Here is a 21,353-nt window from a genome sequence, read left to right on the forward strand (position 1 = left end):
CAGGCGATTCCAAACAACTGTGGCGAATAGTAAATGAGGTTACTGGTAAAAAGACAAACAAGTGCGTTTAGCCTCCCACTCTCGATGCAGACACTGTTGAAGGCTTCAACACGTATCTTACTACTGTAGGTCCAGCACCAGCCGCTCCACTATCACGGCTATATGTTGGAGCTCCTCCCGCTCCTAATCCAGTAGTAAATTCGTTTATTCTAGGAGAGATAGAGCTCAGTGACGTCGTTTCAAACATATTAAATAGACCTAGCAATAAAGTGTCAGGACCCGACGGCATTTCTGTAAGGTTCTTAAAGGAAAATAATGATATTTTAGGCCGAGTTTTGTGTCGAATGTTCCCTAACTCTATTACTCAAGCAATATATCCACATTCTCTAAAAACTGCCAAAGTCATTCCAATCCATAAAGAAGATGATCCGTCTGACCCCTCAAATTATACGGCAATCTATGTTTTAGGCATAATCAATATAGTTTTAAAGAAAGTGTGCTCTGTCATCAGCGACATGGTTTCAGACCTCGTTTCTCAACAGCTGCTGCAGTCATCACGATAAAGCAAAAGATAAATATGGCTTTACAACTAAATAAACTAGTAGCTGTTGTCTTTTTAGATTTAAAGAAAACATTCAACACAGTGGATTACTGCATTTTATTGGACAAACTTAAACATTGTGGGTTTCGAGGCAGTATTTGACTTTTTATCAAGTTATATGTACGATCGATCTCAGGTCGTGAAAGTCAATAACATATCTTCTTCAAAACAAAATAATGTTACTGGAGTCCCTCAGGGCTCCGTATTAGGTCCGCTTCTTTTTTCTTCGTATATAGATGACCTGCAACAAATTATAAACTCTGCAGAAATATTGATGTACGCTGATGACACATGTACTATAGTAACTGTGGATAATATTGCAGAACTTATTCATAAGGTAAATCTACAGTTAAACAGAATATCTGACGGGTTCCTGGCTAACAAATTAACAATTAACAGAAATAAAACAAAATATATTGTTTTTCCGTCACAACATTAGTAGGCACTACACCTTCAAACATACATATACATATCCTCCCATTGGATCAGCCAAGTTCGTATAAATACATTGGGGTAATTTTTGATAAGCACCTGCAATGGGAAGATCACATAAACAGCGTCTGCTCTAGATTAGCATTTGGTTGCTACGGCTGAACTCTAGTTCGCGAGTACTTTGACACCTCAATATTTAGGACTTATGTATTTTTCTTTTATTGAACGTCGCTTAAGCTATTGCATCGACACATGGGGATGGGCGGATAAAACCATATTAAATCCGATTATTAAGCTCCATAAACGCGCAATTAGAATTATGTCTCATTCTGAGAGTTACAATCACACTGCCCCAGTATTCCACCAAGATCATATATTACCATTTCACTATTTACGTCTGCAGAGCATTTTATTGTGTGTTTATAGGGTTGCTAGATTGAACCACCCATTCAGCTCATCCATATTTTACTCGTCTTCGCGTTGTACAAGAAATGTAACTGCGTGTCATTTTAATCTCGCACCGTGTAGCAATATATACGGAGAGCGTATGCTACAGTTCACAGGCAGCAAAACCTGGAACGGACTCCTAGCGGCAGTCATTAATTCCTCGAACCTGCCTAGTGCCCTGAAACAATGTTTGCTTTCTTTGTTCAAGACCGAGTAAATCATGAATTTCTTCATAGATCGCTACTAAGCAGGAATAATTATATTTTTTAGACTCATCATCATCATCATCATCAGCCTGGTTACGCCCACTGCAGGGCAAAGGCCTCTCCCATACTTCTCCAACTACCCCGGTCATGTACTAATTGTGGCCATGTTGACCCTCCAAAGTTCCTAATCACATCTGCCCACCTAACTTTCTGTCGCCCCCTGCTACACTTCCCTTCCCTCGGAATCCAGTCCGTAACCCTTAATGACCATCGGTTATCTTCCCTCCTCATTACATGTCCTGCCCAGGTCCATTTCGTTTTCTTGATTTCAACTAAGATGTCATTAACGCGCGTTTGTTCCCTCACCCAATCTGCTCTTTTCTTATCCCTTAACGTTACACCTATCATTCTTCTTTCCATAGCTCGTTGCGTCGTCCTCAATTTAAGTAGAACCCTTTTCGTAAGTCTCCAGGTTTCTGCCCCGTACGTGAGTACTGGTAAGACGCAGCTGTTATACACTTTTCTCTTAAGGGATAATGGCAACCTGCTGTTCATGACCTGCGAATGCCTGCCAAACGCACCCCAGCCCATTCTTATTCTTCTGATTATTTCACTCTCATGATCCGGATCAGCAGTCACTACCTGTCTTAAGTAGATGTATTCCCTTACCACTTCCAGTGCCTCGCTACCTATCGTAAACTGCTGTTCCCTTCCGAGACTGTTAAACATTACTTTAGTTTTCTGCAGATTAATTTTTAGTCCCACCCTTCTGCTCTGCCTCTCCAGGTCAGTGAGCATGCATTGCAGTTGGTCCCCTGAGTTACTAAGCAAGGCAATATCATCAGCGAAGCGCAAGTTACTAAGGTATTCTCCATTTACTCTTATCCCCAATTCTTCCCAATCCAGGTCTCTGAATACCTCCTGTAAACACGCTGTGAATAGCATTGGAGAGATCGTATCTCCCTGCCTGAGGCCTTTCTTTATTGGGATTTTGTTGCTTTCTTTATGGAGGACTACAGTGGCTGTGGAGCCGCTATAGATATCTTTCAGTATTTTTACATACAGCTCGTCTACACCCTAATTCCGCAATGCCTCCATGACTGCTGAGGTTTCGACTGAATCAAACGCTTTCTCGTAATCAATGAAGGCTATATATAATGGTTGGTTATATTCCGCACATTTCTCTATCACCTGATTGATAGTGTGAATATGATATATTGTTGAATAGCCTTTACGGAATCCTGCCTGGTCCTTTGGTTGTCGGAAGTCTAAGGTGTTCCTGATTCTATTTGCAATTACCTTAGTAAATACGTTGTAGGCAACTGACAGTAAGCTTATCGGTCTATAATTTTTCAGTTCTTTGGCGTCCCCTTTCTTATGGATTAGGATTATGTTAGCGTTCTTCCAAGATTCGGGTACGCTCGATGTCATGAGGCATTGTGTATACAGGGTGGCCAGTTTTTCTAGCACAATCTGCCCGCCATCCTTCAACAAATCTGCTGTTACCTGATCTTCCCCAGCTGCCTTCCCCCTTTGCATAGCTCCCAAGGCTTTCCAAGGCCGACTATTTTCTGCTTATTTTATGTGATTGGTATGACGCGATTGTGTTTTGTTATGCTTTGAAATATCATAGCGATCTCGTTTTTGCTCATTATCTACGTATTGCTAGGAATGGCCTGCCGAGGTGGCAACGTTTTCTAAGCCAGCTGCAGCTGCGAGCGTTGCGAGGTTCCCCGAAGAGAACCATGGAAGCCTACCACAATTGCTGCGGTGACTCATTTCGTGGGGACCTCGAAGTGCCGCTTCATCACCCCCTCGGCGCCGTTACATCTAAACGCGATCAGCGGACCAACTATTGTTACTGTACCCGCCATCGTCGACCTTGTCTGCTGACACACGTGGCGACTTCAGGATAAAGGCAGCTCTGGAATTTAGAGGCGCCGGACAAGGGACAACCGGTGGCCACGCTGCCTGGTCAGCTCGGGGAACCAACCCGCCTTTCAAGACTCAAGATAATAGGCAAGCGGCGGGTCGACTGCGTTGACGTTTGACGCTGTTAATCGGCAGTGAAAACTGTGCGTACGTGTGTGTGTACACCGTCCCGCCGAGAGGCGGCTTGTTTACGATGGCGCCGAACGTTTTGCCTCACCTAGGGATCTAGGGAACACGAAGTGCTTATAAGCGGCTGTTGTCGGCTGCTAGATGTGCTCGTGCTCGTCAAGATGCTAGAATGTGCTCGTCGTCATGCTCTGTGCTCGTCAATGTACTCGTGAGCTGTGTGCTCGTTTGCTGTATGCTTCGTCTTGCGGGCCCCATTTGGGAGTCACCCTAGACTGTGTAAATGTATCCCAAGCTTAAAATGTAATTACTGTAAATAAATCCTGCTCACCTAGTCCTGCCGTCCCAAGTTCCTCCGATCATCCTACAAGCCCGACTGCAAATCTTACATCTGGATGGCAGCGGTGAGCTCGGCCTACGGCTCGTAGATCGGCTTACGACTCGGGAGATAGCAACGGCAGCTCACGGACTTTGGCACATAGTGACCGACCGGTATCCTGATCAAGTTGCGACCTGGGATTGACCACCTCTTGCAACTGCCTGGGTATGGCGGAGAAGGACTGGTGATATGGTGCTGCTTCAGTGGGTAAGCGTTTGATTTTGGCTGTAAGATTTAGCAGGCTTCAATTTCGCTGTGTTCGTTGATTTGAATCGCTGGGGATCTTTTACTTGCATTCTGATTTGCGTGGGTATCGCAGCAAGTACTGTGCGACAGCCGAGCCAAAGCTTAAAGTAGCGACCATGGTCCTATTGTGTTTGACGAGAGCTGACCTGTTGTGGTTGTGTGAAGAGGTCGAGGTAGACGTCAAGGAGGACTTGACAGAATCAGAGATTCGTAAAGCCATTCTGCAAAGTGGCAATGATTCGAAATTCATAGAACAAATGGGCAAACGAATAATAAGTAAAAGACAGGAACGGGAATCAATAAGGCAAGAACGCCAAGAGCGTGAGCAAAAACGGAAAGAGCTTGAAAAAGAAATGGCGGCAGTGAAGAAAGAGATAGGGGATTTGGAGCAGTTAAACGCACGAAGAGAACAGCGGCTTGAGAAATCTGTAGGTTGGAAGCAGCGAAAGTGGGAAAAAGCAGATAGCAGATTTTGCTCGAAAGCCGAGAGAAGTAGTAGTACCTGCGAGAGTAGCGGCACATTCGTAGGTGAACGGAAAAAGCGAGAAGCTAATGATGCCTTAGTGGCAGCAGAGGCCGTTAAAGGCAGTAATGAGAGCGACGAGGGGCTGTGCCAACAGAGCACTGTAGAGACAGCTAGGCTAGCTGTGAATGAATTGGCACAGTCACCGCGCGTGTGCGTCGCAGGTAATGTAAACAAGGTTGTTAACGAAGTAGAGATAACTGCTGACCCGACAGATTCGAGCACCCATCTCGAGTCAGATCTGCGGGCCGAAGTGGAGTGCCAGCTGGACGATGCAGTTGAGGGCAGCTCTCAGGATTGCGAGCTGCGTAGCTCAAGAGAAAACAACTGCATTTTTCAGGGATCGGTGCAGCTCTCCGCCAGTCTAGGTAGCCAAGAGAGGGATGATTTAGTTAAGGATCATTCGGACTGTGCGGGTAAGAGACCGATCCGGGCCGACGAGATGTGTACCGGCCAGCACGAGGCTCCAGAAGGCGACATGAAAGCGAGTTGAAAAAGAAAGCGCCGCAGAAAGAAGCGTGGTAAACATCGGGAAGCCGTAGATAAGGTAGCGCAGCCAAAAAGAGCGGGAGGCGCGAAAATCCACGGCGCGAGGAGAAGAAAGGTGCCGAAGCCGTAGATAAGGTAGCGCAGCCAAAAAGAGCGGGAGGCGCGAAAATCCACGGCGCGAGGAGACGAAAGGTGCCGAAGCCGTAGATAAGGTAGCGCAGCCAAAAAGAGCGGGAGGCGCGAAAATCCACGGCTCGAGGAGAAGAAAGGTGCCGTCGTCGTTGACGACGTTGGCGCATCAAACACGTTCGCGCCAGCGGTCAAAGAGAGACCGAGAATCATGTTCTGCCCGGACACGTACAAAGGGCGCGTGGCAGTTGCGTTCCTCGTCGTTCCGTCGTTCTTTTCGGGGTCCAGCATGTAGTGCGAAGGAGCGCAGGGTGGCAAGACGACAGGAGGTGATGAGGAGTCACGACGCGGTCAGTCGAGTTAATAATGAGAGCGTGGCCGCAGGACGCAAATTGGCCAGAAACTGTAACGTGTGGAAGCAGCTGCTAGTGTGTCGGCCCTTTTGTTGTTCTGGGGTAGGCAGAATAGCTTTCGAACCGCGACCACCTCGGGTACGGCTCAAAAGTGTGAGTCAGTCGTAAGCGTTTGAAATGGGAGGCGAAGAAAGCTTCCGTAGAAGTAAAAAGTGTTGTTTTGTTTTATTTTTGAGCATTGGATAACTTTCGCGATTTGAGACTAAAAATGTTTTTGAATAAGTAAGGTATGAGCTTTATGTTTTCATTTGAGAAGCTCCGAGGTTTGAAAGAGGTGTTTTATGCAAACATTTATTCTCGCGAGGAGATAATTAATGAGTAGAAAGGCTTTCTTTTTGTGTGTGTGTGAGTAACCTGAAGTCAAGGTTATCGTTTAGCGGCCTATGGTAACACGCATGTGTATTAGTCAACCTTCTTTTTTTTATTTGATTTTTTTATTTTCTAAGCTTAAGCGCGTAGGTTTTCAGTAAGTGCGTAATTTGCACTGAAAAGCGTTCTTAGTTCCATTAGCTCATGTCCTGTGTGTACGGAAGGAAGCAGATTGTGTGTTTAGGGCGGCCGTGTTCTGACTTCTCTAGTAAGCGTGCGAGGAACGAGTTATTAGCAGACCCATTTTTTTAAGGGCTCGGCGGAGTGCGTACGATACGCAAGGGTAGTTGTTCATTTAAGTTACGTATCCTGTGTGGACTAAAGGAACAAATGTGAGTGAGCGTGATGAAATGCTTACGTACGACGCAAGTACATGTTCTGAATAGGGACCAAAGCAATCAAAGCAGAAAGCTGGGCTAGTTGGTGTGTCATGATTATTGCATTGATTGCATATTGATTAGTAGCAGGGACAACGACAGAGAATACGACAGGACGAGCATTTTCTCTTAGCGCTCGTCCTGTCGTATTCTCTGTCGTTGTCCCTGCTACTTTGCGCTATTCTTTTGAATAATCATGAATAGGGACCACAAAGCTAGCGCGATTATGATTACGTACCTGTGGAGTTGGCGAGGCGGTTCAGTGTCAACCGTACGTGCAACAAGTACGCCACTGTGATAGGGTAAGAACAGACTGGTCGTGAAGCTAGGCTGCTTAAGTTATGCTCGGATATTGGTGGTTGAGAGCCCTCAGTTTAATTCTGCGTGCAGCGCGACGGTCAGGTTTGGACGAACTCAGCGGGAATGCTCGCTTTGGCGGCACAAAATTTGGGGGGCAAAATTTGGGGTTCCCAGTTGAGTGGCTTGCATTGAAATTCTGATAGGAAGCCTGGTAGGTTAACAGCTGATTCCGGGCGTTTGCACGCTGAGCGGTATTGTGTTGCCGGGATCGACTCTTCTGTACCGGTTGTTGTGAGATGGTTGCAGGCATTCCCAGTGCGCAGGGATTGCAGAGAGCAAAGCCATCTTCTTGCTCGCCAGCCATTCTCTTCCTGCCCAGCGGTTGTCAGCACTGGCCAGTCGAGATTTTCCGGGCCATGGAGGAGCTGTAGGCCTGCCGAGGTAGCAACATTTTCTCAGCCAGCTGTAGCTGCGAGCGTTGCGAGCTTCCCCGAAGAGAACCATGGAAGCCTACCACAATTGCTGCGGTGTCTTATTTCGTGGGGACCTCGAGGTGCCGCTTCATCACCCCCTCGGCGCCGTTATGGCTAAACGCGATCAGCGGACCTACTATTGTTACTGTACCCGCCATCGTCGACCTAGTCTGCTGACACACGTGGCGACTTCAGGAGAAAGGCAGCGCTGCAATTTGGAGGCGCCGGACAAGGGACAACCGGTGGTCACGGTGCCTGGTCAGCTGTGGGAACCAACGCTCCATTGAAGACTCAATATAATGGGCAAGCGGTGGGTCGACTGCGTTGACGTTTGACGCTGCTAATCGGCAGTGAAAACTGTGCGTACGTGTGTCTGTAAACCATCCCGCCGAGAGGCGGGTTGTTTACGATGTCGTCGAATGTTTTGTCTCACCTAGGGATCTAGGGAACACGAAGAGCTTATAAGCGGCTGTTGTCGGCTGCTAGATGTGCTCGTGCTCGTCAAGGTGCTAGAATGTGCTCGTCGTCGTGCTCTGTGCTCGTCAACGTACTGGTGAGCTGTGTGCTCGTAAGCTGTGTGCTGTATGGTCGTCTTGCGTGCTCCATTTGGGAGCCACGCGTAGACTGCCCAATGCATCTCTTGTTTAAACTCTAAATACTGTAACTAAACCCTGTACGCCTAGTTCCTCCCAAGTTCCTCTCCACGACCTTCAACCCTTACAAATGGTGGCAGCGGCGAGATCGTCCGACAACTCCTACCACAATTGCCGATCGTCCGATCGTTCGACAAATCTTACACAATTGAATTTATACATTTATCGTGAAAGTTTATACATTTATCGTGAAAAAAACGATCAGAACCTTCACCAAGCTAATTCCAGACTCTTTCTAGTACATTCGTTGCATTTCTGTGATCCACTCATCATTCTGCAGAATAACAACTATTCACCTATTTAAATACTGATCTTCGATTTTTTCTGCGTTATGTTTTCTATTAGATGGCTCGAATAGCAAGTTCTTAATCAACCGAAACGTTCAATGAATACACAATTGCGTGTTACTATAAGTAAAATTATGTTATGTCCTTTCAACGCAAAAGCGATTCCAATATATTTCGAAATAAACGCAAGTACTCCAACATTTAGAGCCATAGCAATATACTCGTAGAGTCGATTTCTCATCCCGTCACTGTCGCACAGAACCCGCAGTATGGCAACTGCTTTGGATGCCGGTCATCCGTTCTACGAAGCGTCTTTATTTCACTTCAATTGACGCCTCGGCTTCCGAAGTATACTTTGGGTCAAGGTGTATTTTATTTGCTTCGCTGAAGTGCTAAACAACGAAAGAATAGGAATAAAGTCAATAAAGTAATCGCGTGTAGGTGGCGAATTCGCGTCAGCATTGTTGAACTCCGTAACAGGTTTTCACAATATGTGGATGCCCAGCAGCATTACAGCGTTATACAAAAAACCTCTGTTTCAACCGGTAAGAATCTTATTCCATGTGGATGTAAAGGTAACTCTTTCTTTAACTTCCTTTGTAGCTCATCCAAGAAAAAGATGGGACACCAGCAATCTAGAAACATATGCTCTATCATTTGGGGTTTCTTGCATAAGAAGCAGTTAATGGCCCACGGGTCAAAAATACCTTTGTTATGCATCCATGTTTTAATCGACGATGTATTAGTGTGCAATTTAAAGAAAAAAGATTTTACCGAAGGGTGTGCTGGCATTCTTTGAACCCTCTTGAGGACAGTTCCTGGGCCTTCGAGCTTTGATATACGGTAAATCGGTGCAGAGAGCATACTGTCTATTAGGCCCTTAGAGAGTTTTTTTCTAGTAATATTGGAGAGATACTGCATTGGAAACCGCACATGCACGATTCTGTACGCAAGCACGACCTCTCATAGATAACCTTTAACGGCACCATGCGTTGCATCACACTAGTATACAACAAATCCTGTAAGGTGAGGACATAAAAGCACTTGCACGGCTGTGCGAAGGAACACATCATTCTGAACAAGAAGGTACATAAAGCGCGACACAACCTGTCGCACAAATAAATGTGCCAACCCAAGGCCTCTTTCCCTTTACGGCAGGGATGTCCGATGTCGCCCCTGCTGTTCGCCGCCTATAAGTTGAGCCGTCTTTGGGGTAAGGCTATCCAAAATAATGAACAAATAACTGGCTTCAGCTTACAGTCAGCACATGTAAAATGTTTGGCGTATGCCGATGACATGGCCATATTCTGTTCAAATAGAGATGGTATCTGTGAGGCCGTGGCGGCAGGTCAGACGTTCTGCAAATGGACGAGGGCGCAAATAAATAGGGAGAAGAGTTACCAGTCCTGGAAAGGTGAATGGGACGAAAGGCCAGACAACTTCTCTCGACTTCGGTGGTCAACCATTGCGACAACGTATCCACGCGTGCCTCTCGACTCTTATCGGGATCCGGAGCCATACTGGAATTAACAACCGGCGAGAGGAAAGGCTGAGGCTACAGCGTGGCATGGGCGACAGCTGTCAATGTTCTCGCGTGCCACAGTCTGTAACCTACTTGTTACATGCAAGATATGGTATGTCATGACTGTGCTGTGTTCTTCGTGGATCAACAGCCCAAAAATGCACTGTGTCTTCGCCGTCTCCATATGGGCATCGACTTGAGAAAGAATCACCCGATGCAACGGTGGCTCCATAGTTACGGTTGAGAAAAGTTCCTAGTGCAAGCGTTATAGTGGACATCACATCCCTGTTCCGTCACTGCCTTCCACGTCTCAATTTCATCGGCGCTGTGTCTATTCTGATGGACTCTCGACACCAAATTATGAGAGCATAAAATATGAGTTGTGCGTAGTGAAACACGTACAATGACGTGTGCAATGACACACCATTGCACACTTCACGTCGCTGCATCCTGCACGTCCCTAGCACTTGGGATTGCATCGGTGCTGCGTCTCCTGGGATGCATTCCGAAGCATCTACCTCAGCGGCATCTGGGAAGCGTGGTCGCCCACGGAGCATGCTTACGCGCCTTTTCACACGTAAGCATTCTGAAGTGGCTCTGCCGAAGTTTTTACAGTGAAGCTGTCGATGGCTAGGATCTGGTGGAGCGCGTCCGCGCGTAAACCAACAATTTCTCATACGTGGGCCGATCCCGCAGATACTGCAATACCGCGAAGACATGCGGCGGAGGCGAAGCAGGCGTTAAGCGCTCCCCGCGCGAGGGCCCATACCGAAGAAAGTGCAATGCCGGAGTAACCCGCGGCGCAGGTGAAGAAGGCTTTAGGCACTCCCCATACGTGGGCCGATCCCGAAGATTGTGCGGTACAGGGCCGACCCGGGCCGGGGCTGCAGTTTGCCATTAAGTGGCCGATAAACACTTCACTTGTCATCCTTTTCACACAGTTGACGGGCACAATTTTTTTCTCTCTTATTGTATCAGCTACACTCGTCTGCTTTCTAATCCTCACCGCTCTCTTCCCGTCTCTTAACGTTAGACGACGAATTTTTCGTTCCGTATCGCTCTGCGCGGTTCTTTACATATTATTGAGCTTCTTTGTTTACCTCAAAGTGCCATCCGTATATGTTAGCACCAGTAGAATGCAATGTAATTACATTTCTTTTCCATATCGGTGGCAAGCTACCAGTCATAATTTATTTATTTATTTATTTATTTTTTATCGATACTGCAATCCTATATTGTGGGATTTTAGCAGGGTGGGAAAAACAATCAAATGCACAATACAACATAGCAAAATACAAGTAAAAAAGAAATTCACAATGCCCCCACATGCGCTCTAACATATTTGTATTCTGCTAATTTCCTTCTCGTTACCAGGGTCCCCTTTAGGCAATTGACCTAGATAAAGGTACATATGAACGTACTTCTGGGGCATACCATATCAAGGTATGCTTAAATAAAGAGATTGCAAAAAGGATGAGTAAAAAAATATTGGAAATAGAAAGATCTAGCATGTGCGTCAACATATTTATAGAACTAGAGAAAAATCTGAGCTCTCTGGGTAATAATCACGACAATGCAAATCAACTGCAGCAGGACTGTAAAAAATATTGCGCTTCGCGGTTGAGCTGCTGCGTCCGCAGGTTCCTCCAGAGACGCGTCATAGGGCATCTCCTGTATGGCAACAACACTTCCTTCTCCGGCTTTGTATAGCCGATTTTATGGAAGCCTATAGTATCCACAAGTACTGTCATAACGACCCCGTACTGCATGAGAAGTACGAAAAGCTCCGTGACAATTGTAGTGGCCCAGTGGATGGTCTCACGAAACTGCAAACCGTCGTGGTTGGAAGCTAAGGTGCGATTGGCCCCGCGCAAGGCAACGCGTCGAATGCGACGACTTCGGCCTCGTCGACGCCAGGTTCGAGGACAGCATCGCACAAGCTGTTGGTGCAGTCAAAGCGAGACAGTCGCTTTTCAGCCAAGCACCGCTTCTATTACATTTTGCGCATCGCTCCTGCAATGATTAGGCGGTGGGCGTAGGCTTCAAGACCCGGGAAGCCAGCATGTCGCCGGGGTTGACACGTTGAAAGAGCAGCGAAAAATCGTGTTGGGCACTGGATCTGGATCCAGAAGCGACGCCGTAGTTTCATGAGGTGATCCTATACCAGAGCGACAACGGCCGTCTCTGCTGTGGTTTTATTTCCCGCTGAAATAATAAAATATCTTAATATATCGATAGAGGTAGCTTAAGAGAAATTCAAGATTTGAACATTATCTAACAGGACACACAGCGACTGCCCATCCGTGTACCGGCGTGGGTGACGAAAAACTACGAAATATTTTCTTCACAGCCGCAAGGGTCGCAGGCATGGCTGTCGGCCCATTCAATCATAAATGAGAATCACTTGTTAAACACGACACCAAACCGCATACTGCACTCGTAAACTGGGATACATAGCACCAATTGTGTCGTTCTTGCTCTATGCCTCCAAGTTTACTATTGAACTATTAGCACGCCCAAACTTCGGCCCTGCTAAAGCGCATACTGCAAAAAGGTTTCTCCTTGCCTTGGTAGCCCACGCGGTTAGTGGAACGTGTTGACTCCTGCAAGGCCAGTGTACTATTGGGTGCCATAGAGGGAAGTTTTGCTGCTGCGTCAGTTCTTCGGAGTTAAAGCCAGCCACTGTCGGGGCAAAAGCTACTGTCACAGTGATCACAACAAACAGGTGCGCTAAAGGCAACCAGAGCACTAGTTCGCTTCTTGCCGTCTACGGGATTGCAAGAGATACTGTAACAGTGTTTAGTGTAGCTTTTGTTTTGTGCGCCGATTCCCGTTGCTGAACTCGCCTTTCTATCTTCCTATTTCTTTAAATGCGAATTCCCTTTTCCCCCGTACAGGTTAACGATTCAGACTTTTTTTCTGTTAAACTTATGCTCCTTGCGTTTCCTTTCTTTTTCTCTTTTTTGTTAGGAGGAAGCGTAATTACAGTTTAAAACAAAAGAAAATACGAGAAATATAGAATAGTGTGCGAGTAAGCAGTTAAACTAAAAGAAATCTGCGAAAATGTATTAAATTCAAGGAGAGAATAAGTACAATGCTAACAAATGATTTGCAGACACAATTCCATAAAATGAATAGTGATAAGCTAAATACGATAATGCTACAAAAATTACGCTGGTAATCGTTTTCTTTCATTTAAAAGAACACTGCGCATAAACTATCCCCGTGGCAACGGGGATGTTTGTTGAAACAAGTGAAGGAAGCATCCCGGCTTTATAATAAAACAACGCTAAGAATTTTTGCATTGTGTAACATTTTGCTCTAAGTATACTACTTTAATAGGATAAATATTTCAATATAAAGCTGATGGATTGGGTCGTACAAAGGAAGGCCTCTGCGAATATTGCGTATTTGCTCATTCTGTTTGCCACGTGTGAGTAGCTGGCAAAATACATGCACGCACGCACGCACGCACCCATGGACGCTCTTGTGCGTGAGCCTTCACTGCTACTACTTGATTCCTACTGCACGTTCAATACATCTGAATTTGGGAGTGGATGCTTGTGTTCATGGAACAGGGCTTTCAAGTGAAGTCATCTAAATCATAAAATCATACATTTATCCAATGCTCTCAAGAAACATTTGAAGCACGACATTAAAATAGCTGTTTGTGATCTTGCTTTCGTGGGAAGCAGGCGTAGGTTTCCGCAGCAAACGTATTCCGTACTAAATGAGTTACATGCTAATGCTGCAAGAGTGAAGGCTAGCACCGGAACACCAACACCCTGTGTTTCAACTGGCATCACCGGGGGACGCGTCGTGGTGGTGTCTTCCGTGTCTTCGTCTTGCCAGCCTTCTCGTGCTTGGCAAAATGTGAGTTGAGAGCGAGGAGCGACTTGTACACCTTGAGGCAGCACGGGCCATTGTGTCCGTTGCCGCTCTCATGCACAGCCAGGTGTCACCTGACCTCCTCTTCATCGATAAAGAAGCGGCCACGCGAACAACGAAAGCAGAAGCCCGTTCGCCAATGCTGGTCCAGGTGGCGTGAGTAGGCATCGCCCTCGTAGTCGCGGCCACGGGAGGTGCACAGGAACGGTGGCCGGCTGTCGTGCACGACACTGCGGTGTAGGAGAAGGGCCAGAGGCGGTGCACCGGGATTGGTGCATCGTAACTGTCGCTACTGCTGCTTGCGCATGATAATTGTAGATGTGATCTGGGTGCTTCCTTCGGTAGACGACAGCGGTTTTGGTTACCATGCGCTGATGCGCCTCCTTGTACGCGGTGTTGAGCGAACGCCAAACCTCGCCGAGGCAGCTGCTGACGCGCTGGTTCTTTTCTTTCGGGTTCATGGCGGCTACCGGTCGCCTTTTTTTAATGTACGAACAGCATGAAGGCGATTGGAAGTGGCGAAATGCAGGACCAAAGCTGGTGGCTGTGTTGCCCCACGGTGCTCAACGTTGGACCCACCACGGCAGCATCCCAGGACTCATCATAGGCGGCCATCGCCGCTGTTGCGGGTTGGGACCAGTCTGGAAGAACGGGGGCAGAATGTCTCCTTGGCGTGTTCGTGCGGTCTTGTGCTGCAACGGAGCCAGGGGCCGATGACGACGGCTGACCTTCGCAGGAACGGCTGTCTGCGGAGCCGATGGTGTGCAGGATCGTCCCAAGTCGAAGAACGAGATAGCGATGTTCCTTTTTTCTTTGCTTGCCCTATGATTATGGCCCATACCCAGTATGGCGGATGCGGCAAAACTGGGTTGAAACTGGAAACGGCGCTTAGTAATGCCAAGAAAACAAACGAAATAATTGGGAAATAATCCAAATAATAGCAAAAACGACAAAGAAATGAAAATTTTGCTAATACAGGCATTTGAAACGACTCTAGTCTAGTCAAAGCTCATGAAGCATTCTTGTGACATTGACCAAAATCGGAGGCTCGGAGGGAAAGAATTTCAGGAATTGATAAATTCACTCCATGTTTTCTAAATGTTGTGTGTAAAACATGTGCCTTTGCGTTCGTGAATCGGCGACCGAATAAAAAATTTATCAATTGGTGACCTTCTTAAAGAAGGGGCATATCGGGGAGGGAGCTAGATGAGGCCTCTATTGCTCAGAGTATACGGAAGTTAATCGGCACCCGTCGCTGTTGCTTAGTGGCTGTGGTCTTGGGCTGCTAAGCACGAGGTCGCGGGATCACCCGCCGGAAACACCCGTGTACTTAGATTTAGATGCACGTTAAGGGACCTAAGGCGGTCCAAATTTCTGGACTCCCCCACTACGATGTCCCTCGTAATGAAATCATGGTTTTGGAAAGTAAAACCCCATAATACATTTTTTTAAGTTAACGGACAGCGTAATCGAGTGAATGTTACTTCGAATATCGCCGTTTCAAAGAAATTTCTGCCCTAAAGTTATAGTCGAGGATGGAGTCTTCTTTTTCATTGACGTCCAGTAGCCTATGTAGTAATGGTGCTTATAATAACTATGATGATGATCACGCAGACAATGACGACGATCCCCATTGAGGCACGTACCTACTAAGGAGGATACGTATAGAATTGAGTAGCTGGGCTACCGTGAGTTAAGTGTTTATTCCTCGAGGAGAAACGAAAAAAATTGTTCAGATACCATCGACGACGGTTGTTAATGTACGCGGATAGTCCGAGTAAGTCTCCCCGCCCTCCTTGCCGCCCATCCCTACAGTTCGGTCCCCCGAAAGCACGGACCCTCTTCCTCGGTGTTTTCCGTCAACTTCCTTTAATCCCTTCGTGCCAGCTATGGAGAGTGAACGCATTATCGTTATGCTCTTCTTAGTTTGTAGCACGGCGGAAGAATAGACTCTGGTTTGTAGGCCTCAACGTGGTCAGCGTTCGAAGGAACGCTTGTCTGCGTCTGCGGTATATTCTTGTGGATTCTGGGACTGCTAACGCGTGAGAACAACGACAACGGGCTTCAACTGCGCACGTCCTTGAAGCATCGTTCGCGCACGCCGGCGTGTTCCCTGAACTCCTGAGAAATGGAATGCAGATCAAGATGACGGGCGCACTACGCTGCTGCTGGTGCAGCGTGCGACTGGTGAAGAAGTGTGAGCAACATTTAAAATGTGCTCTGACTGGGCTAAAGAGGCCCGTCATGATTGCCTGTACAGTATTTTCATAAGCTCTCTCACTGCTGTATTCAGGGGGCCCCTTTTTATTCCATCGCATGTTATGTGCACAGGATCTTGCTAGTCAGTGGATGTGGGAGGGCGTCTCACTGGTGCGCACAGTAGCAATGTAAGATCGCGTGATTATTGGTTGGTCTGCGGCCTCTAAAGTGGCAACTAATTAAGGCCCCCACACCCCGCTCCCTTGGCTACGCAACGAGGCGGGAGCACTCCGTGTCAGGCGAGGTGGAAAAGCATGGGACAAACGAACAAGGACAACACAAGTCAAAATTGAGAAAAAGTAAAGCAGCAGCTCTAGAAAACTTTGCACAAGGAGATTCACATCCAGCACCTCGCGTACGGGAGCCCGACGCGTTTTTACGGCGCCATAAAGCCAAGTAGAAATCACTGCTATTACGCGCGTTCTGCGTCGGTTGGTGATACCCGTTAATAGGCAGGGTGTCCCAACTATCGTGCCCCAAGATGTAAATATATGCAAATAGCACGTAGATGGTGAGAAATAAGGTAATGTGAGGTAATGTAAGGTAAAGAAGGTGGGTTCGCAGTCCTGTGGTTGGGTGACTTCAATGCGAAGGCCACCCTTGCCGTTGATTCAGTTTTTAAACGTGATGACAGTGTTTCCCTTGCAAACGTGAAATTGAAAACAAAAGAACTATGCAAATCCATTAGCCTTGAAAAACTAGCAAAAGTGATAGAAAAACTACAAACCTAAGCGTAGATATTTTCTTTTCAGCTGAGACGCATAAGATTGACTGCCCTCTGCGAGTTATCGTAACTGAAGGAGAGACTTGGCAGAAAGCTGTTGGTTTGTTTTTGCAAGATAACTTAAATCTTCTAATCATTCAAGTTCTTTTCCTTATTAAAGATTCGGGTCACGTTATTAGTTTTTTAATTAAGAGAGAAAGAAAAGGGACTCAAGATGTTTGCGATGGACGTTAAAGATCTGTACTATTCACTTCCGCGGCATGACAAGTTCCTACTGTGTGTTGAAGAATGCATTGATGACTTCGGATCAGTTGGCGTTCAGAATTCTGCAGGGGTTTCTGTTAGCGGCTTTCTTGTATTGCTGACCTTCTATTTGAAATCAACTTTCACCTCGTGGAATGAAGGAAATTACATACAAAGGAATGGTGTTTACATAGGGTCATGCCTGGCGCCGGCACTAAGTGATGTTTATCTAGCTCATCATGATCGCAATATTCAATGTATCCTAGAAGCACCCGTGTGGCCAAGGTGTGCAGGTTTGTGGATGACTAGCTGGTATTTATTGATTGTACTCATCACGCTATCGAGCCTGCTGCTACGGGAGTCGTGGAGATCTTTAAGAAAGAGCAAAACCTCTAGAACTTACGCATGAGGTTCCCATTGATGATTGATTGCGCTTTCTAGCTATCAAGCTGTGCTTTGCTAACATGTCTGCTGGTGCTTCGAACCCTGAAGTAAGAAGCCACTCTTGCCCTTTAACTCTGCACACTCAAAGCTCATTAAACGAGGTATTAGAAAGTTATTCCTCCTTAATAGCCTCAATAAATCTTGCTCACAAGAGATGCAGCATAGTCTTGCTGCACAGGCTGATCGCCTTCCTTGGGCTGGATACCCTTTGGCCATAATTTCAGCCATAGCGGAAAAGCTTCTGAGACGCACAAAACGTCATGAGCCCGCTCAGTCAGGGAACCAGCCGGTTGAAAGACGCAGGTTTGCAGTGCTACCGCATGTGCATGATGCCTCCCGTAGGCTAAAAAGATTTAGCAGCGTGCAGGAATCACAGTCGTTTGCTCAGCCCCGTAAAAGCTGGCAAGGCTCTGTAAGCGTGGAAACGCGCCTAAATCACGTCAGAGTTGCTGCTCTGTCGGGCACAGAAAACGTTTTGTGACATGCGCAACGAATGTTGTTTACCATATTCCCTTGTCTTGCGGCAGTAAATATGTTGGACAGACAGGCAGGTGCTTAAACGATCGTTTAAGAGAGCACTATAACAACGCCCATAACACTGTTCAAGGCCACTTGGGCATCCAGAGCCAGAACTGCGGCTGCATGCCCCTCTTTGAAGATAAGGAAGTTTTAGCGAGACACAGCTCACAGCTCACCCGGCGAATTATTGAAGCTGATTTCATCAGAAAACTAGGTAGTGTGTGCGTTAGTGCACCCTCAATCGCGCTGACCCCTGGTGAAGTCTTGTATCTCAACAGATAGAAATCGTAATGTTCGTTTTTTGTTTCAAGTGACCGTGTTCTTAGTACTAAGACTTACTATTAGAACACCCCTTGTGGCGGCCTTTCATTTTCTGCGTATACCCCCACTTGTAAACATACACACGATGTGGCAACGCAATAAAATATTGTTGGAAGTCAGCGCGGTGTATGTCGTCTCTCGCAGTCCTCTTCTTTCGCGCTGTACGTCATAGTTTATCATTAAGGTAATGTTGTTTGCCGTCGGTTGGAGATAGTCGTAGTATTTCTTTTTGGTATTCCCCTTAGCTACATTATTAGTCTTACTTATTTAACCAACATCTCAAATAATAAAATCTAAATTGTGATGTACATATGACGTTAATTCGCGGCAATAAATACCATGTGAAAAAATAAGGAATTCGCTTTTGATGTGTAGTGGTTAGAGCACATGTCGGCCACGTGACGGTCCTGGGTTGAAATCGAGTAGTGCGCATGTTCAATGAAGTACGACAGGGTTCATATGAAGGAAGCTTTGTGTACTCACCAGGGTGCATATGTACTCTGTAAATAACAATAAGGAAACGGTTGTCGGACATAATTTAAAAACCGCCTAAAAAAGGCGCCTATATTAAGGGCCGCATGTATTTGGGCTGAAAAGTAAGCGTCGTTATCATAAAATTTCGCAGCACGTAAAAATCTCCCATTTGCCCGGCGGCCCCCATTGCATAAGTCGCTATTTTGAAATATTTTACAACATAAGTATGGCCCATTGATAGGACGGGCCGATTCCTAATGGTCGTGTTTCTTAACTATTGCACCGCTTAAAACTTTCCTGTAGCTAAACCGGCTGCATATTTGCCGGCCACATGACTACGGTTCCCGCATACTGGGAGCCGCTTATACTCGGGACGCGTGGAAAGTGTCGCTATATTGAACTTTCCCCCTGGATAGACGGCACTGTTATGAGCGGTATTTGACTGAGAGTGTACAGTATGCTGGTATTACTCCACAAAGCAATTTTATTCATGGGCGAGAGTAGCGACCAACGAACGAAGTAGTGGCACAATGAATCTACAGATGACCATGTCAACGGTTGTCAAAGTAAGCAGCAAAACCCACGTTGTAGCACCACGGTACCCCCGTTGTTACGATTATCGTATACGTTTCTTTACTGCTCAGTGCTCCTAAACCAGAGCTTGGAATTACACAAATATTGCTTCAATACCGGCACACTCTTAACTGGTGCCTGGGTTTGATTACATGCTCAAACACGCGTGCACGCATCACGCTGGGTGCTCCGTCCGGCGCAGATGCAGCAGAAACTCGTGCCACGCCAATGTTAAAATACGACTGAAAGAACTGCTTGGAGCGTCAAGACAACACGGTGCGCACGCCAGAGCTAGCACGGGGGCGAAAAGCGGCAGCTCATAGATGGCGCCACCGCCTACACAATGTCATGGCGCCCTTGAAAAAAAGGCCTATAGCTACCCAGCTTATACTATGGGCTGCACAAAAAGAATTCTTCAATTAAACACTATATAAACAGGCATCGACATTGTTGTAATTTCATTGTTCTTCTTATTATTGTTGTCCAACAATGGGCGTTATCCAGTACACGGAGGATGGGCCAAGGATCAGGCGGTCCAAATATTGTTGTTAAAAAGATTATAGCGGAACTAAGGCTTGGAAAGACAAAAAATTGGTGAAATAACTTAACGAAGAAATGATAAGAAAGTTATGTTAATTATATAGATAAAATAATTCAAATCACGGAATGAAACAAAACAATCAGTAGATAAACGTTTTACAATATAGGACGGTGGTTGCTTTGTGTTCCTATAAAGTTGTTAATTGCAATAGAGACGTCCTTGCGATTGAATTTCACCCAAGACTCCCAAAGTACGGTTTTAAGGCGAATATATTTATTCGGCTCGTTCGGCCGTTTCCGTGCTCGTTGGGTGGTCAATGGGTTCTGACGATCGATGGCCTGTGGGCGGGCACGAAAAAAAAGGAACGTTCGCTCGTTGCTTCATTTCGTTCGCTCTCTCTCTCGCTCTATCTTTCTCTCGTTCTTTGGTATGCTTGTCAATTCCTTCGAGCTATTCGCTAACATTGATAACCATTGTAAATGGTTGTCACAATCTTTTTTTTTCTCTCTCTATGCTGTCGAGTCTGAAACGCTGACCCTCGGCCGTCGACCCTGATTCCCTGACATGTGTGAGGTTATCAAGAGCTGTGGATTTTCGGATGGTTAAAACGACACGATGTCGCCTACCGTATGGGATGTCATAAGGGTGCAATTGTACGTAGACACGTAGAAACGCCAAACAGCCGGCGTGGCGTTGCAATCCCGGGGACGCTCCTTCGAGAAAGCACGGGAGTATTTGAAGAACCAGCTACGCTTACTGCTAATTCGACGCGCCTGCTTCAACGCCGCTATAGATATTTTGGCAGGAGAGAAACCCTGTTTGAAGCGACCTTCGCTTTATTGCAACTTGGCCGCAGGAAAACCAATGGCCGCAGTACATTAAGGTCACAAGCCTGCACTTATGCACACGGAAAAATTTTCGAGAAAATAAAGGGCGCTATGCAAAAAGCCAACTAGACTATGTATATTCAACTCATGTGCATGTGGCATACGTCTACAAGGGGTGGTTTGACGTGGGAAAACGTAATTTTGTTTGCACAAACACTTTTTTTTATTTCCTTCATGCTGCCTTTTCCCAGACTCTAGAGCCGCTCGAGTTCGCTCGATTCAAACTAAACTATGTCCGCGCAACCTTGGGCGATCGGAACGCACGTTATCTGCGCTTCGCCGGCTGAGATGGGGGCTTTGTTCTGGCCCCAGAGCGTACCATGCCTCAGTAAGGTGCCTGGTGTAGTCTTGTAAGCGCGAAGATTATCCGGTAAGCGCGAAGATTATCCTATATTCCATCATCGTTTTAAAATTGCTCAATACTTAGAAGCATTTCTCTCGGAAAGCATACTTAGTTCATGGGAATTTTCCATGTCTCAATAATTCCTCTCGTCGTATTCGAGTGCTGATCGCCATGTTATCGGTTGTTAACGAAACTTTTTCTCAAATCTCTAAATGTATTAAGGCAGTTTTTTG

The sequence above is a fragment of the Dermacentor andersoni genome, chromosome 1, assembly GCF_023375885.2.
Source record: "Dermacentor andersoni chromosome 1, qqDerAnde1_hic_scaffold, whole genome shotgun sequence".
NCBI lineage: Eukaryota > Metazoa > Arthropoda > Arachnida > Ixodida > Ixodidae > Dermacentor > Dermacentor andersoni.